The sequence below is a fragment of the Dendrobium catenatum genome, unplaced genomic scaffold (genome assembly GCF_001605985.2).
Source record: "Dendrobium catenatum unplaced genomic scaffold, ASM160598v2 fragScaff_scaffold_1035, whole genome shotgun sequence".
Classification (NCBI taxonomy): domain Eukaryota; kingdom Viridiplantae; phylum Streptophyta; class Magnoliopsida; order Asparagales; family Orchidaceae; genus Dendrobium; species Dendrobium catenatum.
The window spans coordinates 307,132-320,548 of NW_021319497.1; the positions used below are offsets into that span (position 1 = coordinate 307,132).

A 13,417-nucleotide genomic window follows, 5' to 3' on the forward strand; every position below is an offset into this window, starting at 1 on the left:
GAAGGCAAATTACAAATAAGTATGAATTTGCTAATAGCTAGATTAGCTTACATTTTTGGACAAGCAATCCCACCATATGATGCCTTTGCCGTCTATTAAACCATTATCGAGCACAGTTATTTTTGGTATGTTTTTTAATACGATCCACGTATCGATTTGATTTGTCCACAATCTGTTTGGAGCCACAAGTCCTCCACTTATCTGCTTGTCAATTCAAAATTTCGATTGATTTAGATATAATGACAGTCTTTCTCAAGATAATATTTACCCAAATAATAGAATAATTAAAAGTGACATAATTACCAAAAATTTCAAGCTGGAACTACACGGCCCTTCAAACATTATTTTGCTTAGTAAATAGTTCTTTCCTCCTTTGTCTGCCACAACAAAATATGGATTTCTAGGATCTGCACAGGCAGCCTTCCACGCATTCAAAAAAGCCTTTATTGAGAACAAACTAATTTGTTAGAAAAATATTTGCATGTTTTATTAAAAAAGTTAATAAAAAAAGAAATTTAAGAAGAAGAAGAAGAATGCATAAATTTAAAGAAACAATTTACAAAATTTATATTAGTGTCATCTGTCTTGCCATCTCCTCTTGCTCCGTATGTAATCACATTATAAACTGGGGAAGCTCCAGCAATAACCGCAACCATCAAATATAAAAATATGATTAATATAAATTCCTACATAAATAATTTAAAAATAATTAATCTACAATGCAAAGAAAATGTCATTTCTAACATTTCAAGGAAGATAATAGCAATAAAAAAAGGGAAATAAAAATACCAATTTTTTCGAGGTGTTAAAACTCTACATTGTGTTGATTTTGAATGTGAAAAAGGAGCACTATAAATCTTATAATTAAATTTTAAGAGGTTGTTAGGTAGCAGACTTTAAGCAGCATTTAAACAAAAATTTCGTTTCGGACAGCCTTTTTTTGCTTCTTAAATCAACTTTTTAGTAAAAAAAAAAATTAGTAAAAAATTAAAAATTTTATTCTAGAAAGCTACTTTAAGAACCAACAAGAAAGCCGTCTCAAACGAAGCCAAAATTATGCCAAATAACGAAAATGGTAATTTTAAATCATACAGAATCTTAACATTTTTTTCTCTTCTATTTTGTCTTAAATCTCGAATTTAGTAAATCTTAGCATTTGCCGAATTTATTTTAGACATTATGATTACTCTTTTGTATTCTCTATATTAGCCAACACCTATATTCTCTTCTAAAAATTCCTTCAGGTGATTGTTTTGTCATCGAGAAACTCTTAAGAAAAGAAGAAAAGTTATAGAAAGGGAAGATAGATAGATGTCTAACCATTGTTTTCACTTGTATATATCAACACCAAGTTAGATCTATCAATCCTCTTCTACTATTATGTAGGACAACATAGTTTTGCTGACAAAAGGACCCTTGGAAAGAACCGAAAGAAGAACCTTGGATTCTTTGGCACCTTCGACAACAAATTATCAAAATACAGAAAGAAGTCTCTCTATCTTCCCCATTTTTTTCTACAAAGACAAGAATAATAATCAGAGCAGTATTTTCCTTTAAAGACAATCCATTGGGCGCAACAAAGATGACTAAAATACCTAGAGGATGATTACATCTTAGGGAATGCTTCTGAATGCACAAGGCATTAGGCATGTTAGACTCTCAGAGGTATTACTGAAGAGAGGACAAGTCTAGCGGTTTATATTCTTTGTTGCGATGTAGTCTTTTTATTTCTCGCACAACAAATTAATTAAGACTTCTCTAATTCTTAAATATATAGTAAAATTAGTTGTTTTCATAGATAATATATAGTTATATATATTAAAATGAATATCTTCTTTACCTCACAATATGAATTACAACTTCTCTTCAACTTTTATTATAGATAGATATTAGCATAATTTTTTTATTAATACATAACAAAAATATTGATAAATTATAAAATATGGTATATGAATAGTTTACAAATTTCAAGAGATGTGATTTACATATTAAATTTAAGGGCAGTGATTTAATATTAGGAGAATCAAAAGCTCTTGTTGAAAAACTCTTGTAGGTATATTCCGAAAGATTCTCTTGTATCATTGTAATCCTACAAATGGAAGGAGCAAATAATTATTTAATTATTGTATAAGTAAATAAATTTAAAGAGTGAAGCTGACCATATGTTATGATTAATGTAAACACCAAGAGATATCACTAAAATTATTTTGCTTATTTGCAAATAAATAAACCATATAGTTCATGATTTTCTCACATATCTACAAATTTAACATACATGTTTAAATTATCATTAAGAAAGTTTAAAATATTTTTAAAGTAATATGAAAAAATATTTAAAGATCAAATGTTCATCTAATCAGGTAGATGGAATTCAATATACAACATGTAATAGATGGAAAATATTTAATTTCATATTGCGGAATTGAATTTTATTTGGAAAGAAATAAAATATTTTTTATATAATAATATATAGACATAAAAAGTATCTATATATATACTATATCTACTATATGAAATTGTGAATTTCTTTTCAAATAAAATCTAAGATCTGCAACAACATAATAGGGAAAAGGAAAATCATAATAAAAAATTGTTATATTTCATTTTTGTTTATTCCCTCACTTCTTACAGAACTTTTTGCATAACTAGCCAACAAAAACTAATAAAATATGAGCAAATTCTAAAAACACAAAATTTAGAAAAAAATATAGGGATTGAAAACAAACGGAGGCGGGGTATTAACAGTTCCGCTGCATTTCTATCCACATCAAACCGGATTAATTAGAGAAAAAAGCAAAAATAGGAAGACAATGCGAACATGGACAAAGAAGAAGAAGAAGAAGACGAAGAAGAGAAAAATGTTACATGCTCGCGAGTGCGGACGATAACAAAGGAGCACATTGGAGAGGAATACGTCTCAGAGAAGACGAGGCGGCGGGATGATGCGATTCCACCATTTGTTTCAGCAAATAAGGGCAGGATTTACCGTGTGCCGAGTTTTAATGCGCGTGAAAAGCAGAGAGGCGGGATTTCTATTTGAGAAGAAAAAAAAGATAATATGATTTAATATATAATTAATGACTCATAAATATACTTAATTAGACTAGTAAAAAATGTCTGTATATTAAATGTGCGTTAACAATTTAAATATAAAAAATCATATTATAAATATTTTAATTATTTTATAATAATTAAGATGAAAAAAATTATTAATCGCTGGACCATTGCTGGAGGCCCTCACCTTCGCCAGACCACCTCTGGAGGTCCTCACCTTCGCTGGACCACCCCCGGAGGCCCTCACCTTCACCGGACTACTGCCTGAGGCCCTCACCTTCGCCGGACCACCACCAGAGGCCCTCACTTTAGCCGGACCACCGCCAAAGGCCCTCACCTTTGTTGAACCACTACAGAAGGCTCTCACATTCGCCGGACCATTACCTGAGGCCCTCGTCTTCACCGGACCTCCACCTGAGGCCCTTGCTTTCGCCGGATCATCACCTAAGGTCCGGAGTTCTGCCAGACCACCACCTGAAACCCAAACTTCTGCCGGAACATCACCTGACACCCAGAGTTTTATTGTACAGTTGTAACTTGTAATCTGATCGCCTTTGGAGGCGAGTAAGCCCATTATAACCAACTCAAGTTCTAGTGAAATCTTTTCAACTGGGCTAGGCCCCGTGGATTTTCCCCTTTCAAGGGTTTTCGACGTAAAAAATCTCGTGTTCTCTGTGTGTGAGCTGGATATCCGTGAAACACTAAGACTTATAATTATAACTCTATCGCCATGTATATTCTAGCCCACAACAATTATAATTATAATTATTTTATTAATGTCAAATATACTCTATTAATTACTGAATTAATGTAATAGATATATTGATTAATTGACTTCTATGACTCTTATTCCTTTCTTGTCTTCGGCATCTTCAGACCTCTTCACCCTACTTTTTTTAATGGTTTGTTATTGAAGTATTGAATATCATGATTATGTTATTTTTATATTTTGGTTTCTTGGAATTGGGTTTCTTAAACCACTACATTCAAATCGATGTGCTTATGGCAAAAATTATTGTGAATCATGCTAGCCAGGTAAACATCTTACCGCACTTCAAAAAGTTTATGCTAAATAGGAGAAGTTTTACAAGTTAAGGTAAAATTTGGATTTTGTCTTTACAAATAATTATTTTTATCATAATTTTATTTGTCTTTACAAATATTTTTTAGTATTTATTAGACTAACTAATAGATTATTCTGAACCAATTTTAACTAAAATTAATATCTACAAATAGATGTTCTCTATGTTGATTGTTTTCCTATGTTTAATTATGAAATTGAATAATTTTTCAAAATTCTAATGTTACTTTATATGTGGTTAAATATCCTAGCTCCATGCGAGCATGATGGAGGATGGGGACGAGCGAGCGATTGCGATGGACAATGAAAGATGTCAGTTTCAGGGTTGTTTCAGGTTTGCGGGTTGATCCAAACCCAACCTAAAATTATAATCTGGTCAGAATATAAAATATGAACCCACCCGTTTTCCAAAAGATTTGATCCAGCTATAAATTTTTGGGTCTAATTTTCTGGTCAAATCAAATAATGATATCCTAGCTCCATGCCCGCAACCCACGATGTACTTCCGATAACCTTTCAATTATCACACTAGTGATGCACAACCTAATATTCTCTACAACCGTAACCACTTATGGGATGTAAACCATTAGAGACACCCGAGAGCACTAACGCCATCGAACCCCCCTGACAACCTCTTTGTCTTCCATTGTCATAAGCCAGTCACTATGCCGAAGTTTTTTTTTTCTTCTTCTCAATACTAATATGTATCTATCATTATATTTAAATCAGCCTACAGAAACATAAAATGCATATATTATCTTCTTCAGATATAAAATATTATTTAAAAACATAATTTAATAATAACATTTCATACCATATCTAGCCAAGGAATCTGCCAGCGATAAGATGGCTGCTTCTCTTCTATTGCCTGTTGGTTTTGAAGACGAGAGTGAGAGTGAGATGTTATCTTGAGGTAGAGTGAGAGAGAGAGAAGTTTTGGGAAGGAAGAAATATGCGTGGAGGATGAAATCAAAAGAACATGAAATGTGGGAGAGAGAGAGAACGTTATGGAAGGGAGAAAGTGTTGTGTGGGATCACATATTTTTATAAAGAGATGATTAAGCTATTTTTAATTGTTTCCAATTTCGTCATTAATTGTATTTATTTGATAGTATATTTATCAAAATATAATTAAAATAAAAAAAAATTAAATTTAAATTAAAAAAATAAATGTGATTAAAAACAACTACTTGACTTTTAAAATAGAGAGTTCAGAACTAAAAAATCAGATCAAAATGAATTTAAGTTCAAGAAAATATAAATCAAAGTAGAATTGAGCCTATTTGAATTTTTTTAAATGAGTGTTTAAAATAAAAAGTTGAAGCAAAATAAATACCCGTCATGTGAATTTGTGCAAATAATATTTTTTTATAAATATATAATTAGCACGTGTTTCATCATAGAGATTTTAATATGTATGCCTTAAAACAAACTCTAATAACTCAACTCACTTTTGTCTATTGGCTTAAATATTTGACTACTAACTAAGAGATCTTATATTTGAATCTTATCTATACAATGTGCATTTAAATTTACCTTAATTGATCTAAATATTTCAAAAAAAAACTCTAATATACAAGTTAAAAAGAAACACTCAAATTTCAGAATAAATTCAATCATTTAAATAATAATAAGTTAATAACTTAATTTAGATATCTTAAAAAATTATTAGAATAACTCACTTAAAAAGTGGAAAAAGACTGGAGAGGATGGGCAATAAGATTTCATATCATATATTGTCGCTTCGGGCTCTTTTTCAGTTTTCTATCTTTTAGATGGGAAGAGAGAAACATATACGGATAGAGAGCAATCGAAGAGAAAGAGAGAGAGTGAGTAGGCAAAGTTTTTTTTTTTCAGGAGAATTTTTGGAAAGGAATTAAGAAGAGAGGTAAAAAGAGATGCGGAGGGCACGACAGAGAAAGGAAGGAAATAAATATGTGCATTTTAATTAATTTTATTTAAAAATAAATTTATTTATTTTAAAAAAATTTATATAACTTTTAGTTATTTTGTAAAATATTAAAAATAAAATAAATAGTTGTCGCCACCACCATCACAAGTGTCAAGTATTATAATTATTGTTGCAGACTAAAACATTCGCGGCAGTAAAAAAACTAAGAGCTTACCGCCCTAGCATTGAATGAAGATCTAGTATTAACATAGATAAAAAGTGAAGCGTGCAAGTCATAAGAGACATCAAAAATTTATTTGGAAAATCTTGAAATGGGAAAAAACTAGGAGGTTTGACCCAATAAAAGTGATTTCACTAGTGTTTTATCATTGACTACAAATGAATTAGCCATTCTAATGCAGAGCATTTTTAGCTTAAAGCATTCCTTAAGATTAGCTTCTCTAAGTTTGTTAGTTATGCTTTCTAAAATATTCTTGATTTGCCTATGAATAGGCAAAATATTGTATTAGGAAGAGATCATTGATGAAATATATTTCTCCTTTTGAAGCTTTTAAGCTTGTGTTTTTTTTCTTCCCTGGATTGGGATTAAACCCTTCTTGCAGGTCTGATTCTTCCGACGATCCAACTACATAAGTTTGGTATCAGAGTCTGGAGCTTGCGAAGATCGATGGACTGCAGAAGAAGGTCAGCTGTCGACGGCAATCGAAGCCGAAGAATAAAAAGGGTGGTCGACGAAGATCGACACCAAAGAAGGTGGGCTATTGATGACGATCGAAGCTGTATAGCCTTCTATTAAGCTCAAGCCACTTGATCGAGTAGACAAAAACCTCTAATCAATAAGGAGAATGCGATTATTGTTGGCAACCATACCGGCATCTTCGCCTTCGCTCCTCTCATCGACTCTGCGCAATCCCAAACAGCTTCATAATCAGCCGGCAGTCGCCAACGATTACCCTCCGCTTGAACTTTCGCTTCGATGGCGTGACTCCCCTCCGTTCCAACATCCTCTGTCTCCCAACTCATCCCGACCACACTCGCAATCGCCCCCATAACCCATCATTCTGCCTTCAGAACCCAAGGCCATCTATGCGCCGGTGATCGACACCTTCCATTATCCGACCCAGCTTCCACGTCCTGACCCGACAAAATCCAACGAAGACGGTTCCGCATCATACCAGATCTGCAACCACAATTCTGCTTCATCTCACAACCAGAGCCAAGATCTGAAGCCCTTCCAACTCGATTTCAGCCCCGACACTACATCAGTAACTTCTTGCAACCTTGACCATATGGACATCAGCAGGGTTTCTGCCGCTCGCCAGCGAGAAGAAGAACTTCGCGTCAAGCAATGCCAGGCAGAAGAGCAGTCTCGGCTTAGTCTCCGCGATGGTGTCTACTCCCTAGACGAGGAAGATGATGCTGACGACCCTCTCTCCGGTCTTGGCGCCTTTGAACTTACCCAGCTCTACCGCGCTTACCACATCTACACCCCCTTGGTCTCACAGACCGCTTCCGTCAGTAATACTTTAAGAATCGCAAATTCCAGCTCACCTCAAACTTCCAGGTCTCCTCCATGACGCCTTTCCTGGAATCACATCAGACCTTCTTTGTCCAAATCGCAGGGTTCTTCATCGTTGAAGAACGCGTGCTCCGCACCGTCTGAGGACTCGTCACCCACATGGAAGTCGATGCGCTATGAGAGACCGCTGTAGCAAAAATAGTCTCTATTTTGAAGGACCAGTTCTCCAGGATGCAGACGGCTTGTCATCTCCTCCTCATCAAAGACTATGTTAGTACCCTTAGAGTTAATCTTCAGCGCTCTGGTTACATGTTGATCCTCTACTAGACGTCCTCAGCAAGCATCTCAATAAATACCACGACCTTCTGCTTTATGACTGCCGCCGCCAGATCTTGGAGGCCCTCATGGCCAACAAATTCGAACATATGCTCATGAAGAAAGAGTACGAATATTCTATGAATCCCGCATCTCTGCTTTTCATGCGCATTAAATCTCGGCAATTGGTAAATCCTACAATTATTTGCCGAAACAAATGGGGGAATCGCGTTATCCCACTTCCTCATCTTCTATGAGATGTATTCCTCTCCAATGTGCTCCTTCGTCCTCATTCGCACTCGCGATCATGCAACATTTTTCTCTTCTTCGCCTTCTTCTTCTCTCTTCTTCGTCCATGTTCGCATTGTTTTCCTATTTTTGCTTTTTTCTCTAATTAATCCGGTTTGATGTGGATAGAAATGCAGCGGAACTATTAATGCCCCACCTCCGTTTGCTTCCAATCCCTATATTTTTTTTTTAATTTTCTGTTTTTAGAATTTGCTCATATTCTACTAGTTCTTGTTGGCTAGTTAATGCAAAATGTTATGTAAGAAGGGAATAAACAAAAGGGAGGGAAATATAACAATTTTTTGATTATGATTTTCCTTTTTCCTATTATATAGTTCCAGGTCTTAGATTTTATTTGGAAAGCAATTCACAATTTTATATAATAGATATAGTATATATATAGATACTCTTTATATCTATATATTATTATATAAAAAAGATTTTATTTCTTTCCAATTAAAATTCAAATCTGCATATCAAATTAAATATTTTTCATCTATTACATGTAGTGCATTGAATTCCATCTACCTGATTAGATGAACATTTGATCTTTAAATATTTTTGCATATTACTTCAATAACATTTTAAACTTTCTTAATGATAATTTAAACATGTATGTTAAATTTGTAGATATATGAGAAAATCATGAGCTATATGGTATATTTATTTGCAAATAAGCAAAATAATTTTAGTGATATCTCTTGGTGTTTACATTGACCATAGCATATGGTCAGCTTCACTATTTAAATTTATTTTCTTATACAATAATTAAATAATTATTTGCTCATTCCATTTGTAGGATTACAAAGGTATAAGAGAATATTTCGGAATATACCTACAAGAGTTTTTCAACAAGAGCTTTTGATTCTCCTAATATTAAATCTCTGCCCTTAAATTTAGTAAGTAAATCACATCTCGGATCCATTGCTTCTTCTAAACGTCCTGCACGTTCAAGAATGTCAACCCTGCAACCATAGTGCTCAATATCTGGTGCACTTCCATATAAAGGAAGCATTTGAATAGAGGACATTCTGCATTCTTCCATAAGCTCGGCATTGCTACAGGCACTAAGGATGTTGGTGAAAGTAACATGATTGGGCTTGACTTTGGCCTCATGTATCTCTTTGAATGAATCTAAGACTTCCTTTCCCCTTCCATACATTGCAAGGCCTGCAATCATTGAGCTCCAAACAAAGATATTTCTATTTATGACAGACCTGAACATATAGAGTGCATTCTCCAGATCTCCACACTTTGAGTACATGTCAATTTCAATTGCACCCAACTGTGAACATGTTGATAATGCAGCAACAAGTGTGAGCTGGTTAGACTCGGCATTAGCATCCTGCAGTTCATTCCAAATAGTTATATCGTAATATGACATTTCATCAAACACATGAAGGGCAACAGCAAATTCACAAGATTTTCCATATGCAACTCTGTCAACTAGACGCCTCCCCACCACTTCATTAAGGTATTGCTTACAAACACTGCTTGATAGGTCTTTGTTGCACCTCGCGACATCAATGATAATCTGACCAACTAAATATTTGGTAATTTGTTTCCCGAATCTCGAATAATCCATGGCATCCTCCGATAAAATGCCTTGCAGCCAATATTGAGTGCTGGCGTTGACGCCACCCACCAATAAGGCCATTAGTGGCACCTTCACCATAAGCTTATCAAGGTACTTCTTAACAAAAGCATAGAAGTCAAGTTGACCACCATAAGACAAAAAAGTTAACATAATCTTCAACAAACGATCGAACAATGCCACGAAAGGAAAGGCTGGGATAATATCAGAGGTCTGGATCTGAAATGAGAGAACGTTCATAGAATATTCATACTCTTTCTTCATGAGCATCTGCTCGAATTTGTTGGCGGCGAGGGCCTCCAAGATCTGGCAGCGACAGTCATAGAGCAGAAGGTCATGGTATTTGTTGAGGTGCTTGCTGAGGACGTCTAGTAGATGATCGACATGTAACCAGAGCGCCGGAGATTAACTCTAAGGGTATTAACATAGTCTTTCATGAGGAGGAGATGACAAGCCGTCTGCATCCTTGAGAACTGCTCCTTCAAGATAGAGACCATTTTTGCTACAGCAGTCTCCCATAGCGCATCGACTTCCATGCGGTTGACGAGTCCTCCACCGGTGCGGAGCACGCGTTCTTCAACGATGAAGAACCCTGCGATCTGGGCAAAGAAGGTTTGATGTGATTCCAGGAAAGGCGTCATGGAGGAGACCTGGAAGTCCAAGGTGAGCGGAAATTTGCGGTTCTCAAAGTAATACTGGCGGAAGCGGTCCGTAAGACCAAGGGTTTGGTAGATGTGGTAAGCGTGGAAGAGCTGGGTAAGTTCAAAGGTGCCAAGATCAGAGAGAGGGTCGTCAGCATCATCTTCCTCGTCTAAGGAGTAGACACCATCGCGGAGACTAAGCCGAGACTGCTCTTCTGCCTGGCATTGCTTGACGCAAAGTTCTTCTTCTCGCTGGCGAGCGGCAGAAACCTTGTCGATGTCCATCTGGTCAAGGTTGCGGGAAGTTACTGATGTGGTGTCGGGGCCGAAATCGCGTTGGAAGGGCTTCAGATCTTGGTTCTGGTTGTGAGATGAAGAAGAATTGGGGTTAAAGATCTGGTATGATGCGGAACCGTCATCGTCGGATATTGTCGGGTCAGGACGTGGAAGCTGGATCGGATAATGGAAGGTGTCGGTCACCGGCGCATAGATGGTCGTGGGTTCTGAAGGCGGAGTGATGGGTTCTGGGGGCAATTGCGAGTGTGGTCGGGATGAGTTGGGAGATGGAGGATGTTGGAACGGAGGGGAGTCACGCCACCGAAGCGGAAGTCAAGCGGAGGGTAATCGTGGGTGATTGCTGGCTGATTACGAAGTGTTTGGGATTGCGCAGAGCCGATGAGAGGAGCGAAGGCGAAGGCAAAGACGCCGGTATGGTTTCCGACAATAATCGCATTCTCCTTATTGATCGGATGTTTTTGTCTACTCGATCAAGTGATTCCTTCGCTTGAGCTTAATAGAAGGCTATACAGCTTCGATCGTCATTGACAACCCACCTTCTTTGGTGTCGATCTTCGTCGACCACCCTTCTTATTCTTCGGCTTCGATCGCCGCCGACATCCGACCTTCTTCTGCATACCATCGATCTTCACAAGCTCCAGGCTCTGATACCAAACTTATATAGTTGGATCGTCGGAAGAATCAGATCAACAAGAAGGGTTTAATCTCAATCCAGGGAAGAAGAAAAACACAAGCTTAAAAGCTTTAAAAGGATAAATATATTTCATCAATGATCTCTTCCTAATACAATATTTTGCATATTTATAGGCTAATCAAGAACATTCTAAAAAGCATAAGTAACAAACTTAGATAAGGTAATCCTAAAGAATGTTTTAAGCTAAAAATGCTCTACATCAGAAGGGCTAATTCATTTATAGTCAATAATAAAACACTAGTGAAATCACTTTTATTGGATCAAGCCCCCTAGTTTTTTCCCATTTCAGGATTTTTCACATAAATTTTTTGTCTCTTATGACTTTTGCACGCCTCACTTTTTATCTATGTTAGTACTAGATCTTCATTTGTATCCTATCTCTAAGTTAAGTGTGGCAGAAATGAGGATGCTCAGGTGGATGAGTGGCTTTACCCTTAGGATAGGATACAAAATGAGCATATATGTGAAAAGGTTGGAGTAGCTCCAGTAGAAGATAAGATTAAAGAGAGTCGCCTTAGATGGTTTGGTCACATAAAACAGCGGCCTTCCGATGACCCGGTTAGGAGAGTAGAGGTATTAGATTTGACTTATGTTAAGAAAGGTAGAGATAGACCTAAAAAGACTTAGTTAGAAAATATTAGGAATGACCTTTCTTTATTAGATTTAAACGAGAATTTGACTTTTAATAGGACACAATGGAGAAAAAGGATTCATGTAGCCAGTGGGATAAAGGCTTAATGTTGTTGTTGTTGTTGTTGTAGTGCTAGATTTTTATTCAAAGCTAAGACGGTAAGCTCTTTGTTTTTTTACTGCCGCGAATGTTGTAGTCTGTAACAATAATTATAATACTTGACACTTGTGATGGTGGTGGTGACAACTATTTATTTTATTTTTAAAATTTTACAAAACAATTAAAAGTTATGTAAATATTTTTAAAATAAATAAATTTATTTTTAAATAAAAATTAATTAAAAGCACATATTTATTTCCTTCCTTTCTCCGTCTTACCCTCTGCATCTCTTTTTCCCTCTCTCCTTAACTCCTTTCCAAAATTTCTCCTGGAAAAAAACTTTGCCTACTCACTCTCTCTCTCTCTCTTCCTCTTCGATTGCTCTCTATACGTATATGTTTCTCTCTTCCCATCCAAAAGATAGAAAACTGAAAAAGAGCCCGAAGCGGCAATATATGATATGAAATCTTATTTCCCATCCTCTTCAATCTCCTCCCACTTTTTAAGTGAGTTATTCTAATAATTTTTTAAGATATCTAAATTAAGTTATTAACTTATTATTATTTTAATGAATGAATTTATTCTAAAATTTGAGTGTTTCTTTTTAACTTGTATATTAGAATTTTTTTTTGAAATATTTAGATCAATTAAGGTAAATTTAAATGCACATTGTATAGATAAGATTCAAATATAAGATCTCTTAGTTAGTAGTCAAATATTTAAGCCAATAAACAAAAGTGAGTTGAGTTATTAGAGTTTGTTTTAAGGCATACACATATTGAAATCTCTATGATGAAACACGTGCTAATTATATATTTATAAAAAAATATTATTTGCACAAATTCACATGACGGGTATTTATTTTGCTTCAACTTTTTATTTTAAACACTCATTTAAAAAAATTCAAATAGGCTCAATTCTACTTTGATTTATATTTTCTTGAACTTAAATTCATTTTGATCTGATTTTTTAGTTCTGAACTCTCTATTTTAAAAGTCAAGTAGTTGTTTGCAATCACATTTATTTTTTTAATTTAAATTTAATTTTTTTTTATTTTAATTATATTTTGATAAATATACTATCAAATAAATACAATTAATGACGAAATTGGAAACAATTAAAAATAGCTTAATCATCTCTTTATAAAAATATGTGATCCCACACAACACTTTCTCCCTTCCATAACGTTCTCTCTCTCTCCCACATTTCATGTTCTTTTGATTTCATCCTCCACGCATATTTCTTCCTTCCCAAAACTTCTCTCTCTCTCACTCTACCTCAAGATAACATCT

General features: G+C 35.2%; 1 protein-coding gene across 13 annotated transcripts in view; it reads right to left on the minus strand.

Annotated features, from left to right (window-relative positions):
- LOC114580463 (calmodulin-2-like) overlaps positions 1-13,417 on the minus strand; it is a 49,456-nt gene that overhangs the window by 19,372 nt on the left and 16,667 nt on the right. For 2 of the 13 annotated variants that reach the window (XR_003701866.1, XR_003701867.1), the window contains exons 5-6: positions 304-686; positions 127-201 (exon numbers count right to left, since the gene is read on the minus strand). The exons of 3 other annotated variants lie outside the window; for them this stretch is intronic. The gene's annotated coding sequence lies outside the window, so the exon portion shown is untranslated. Of the gene's footprint in view, positions 1-51; positions 202-303; positions 10,269-13,417 lie in introns of those variants that run through there. 8 more of the 13 variants (XR_003701865.1, XR_003701864.1, XR_003701863.1 and 5 more) reach the window with 8 other exon arrangements.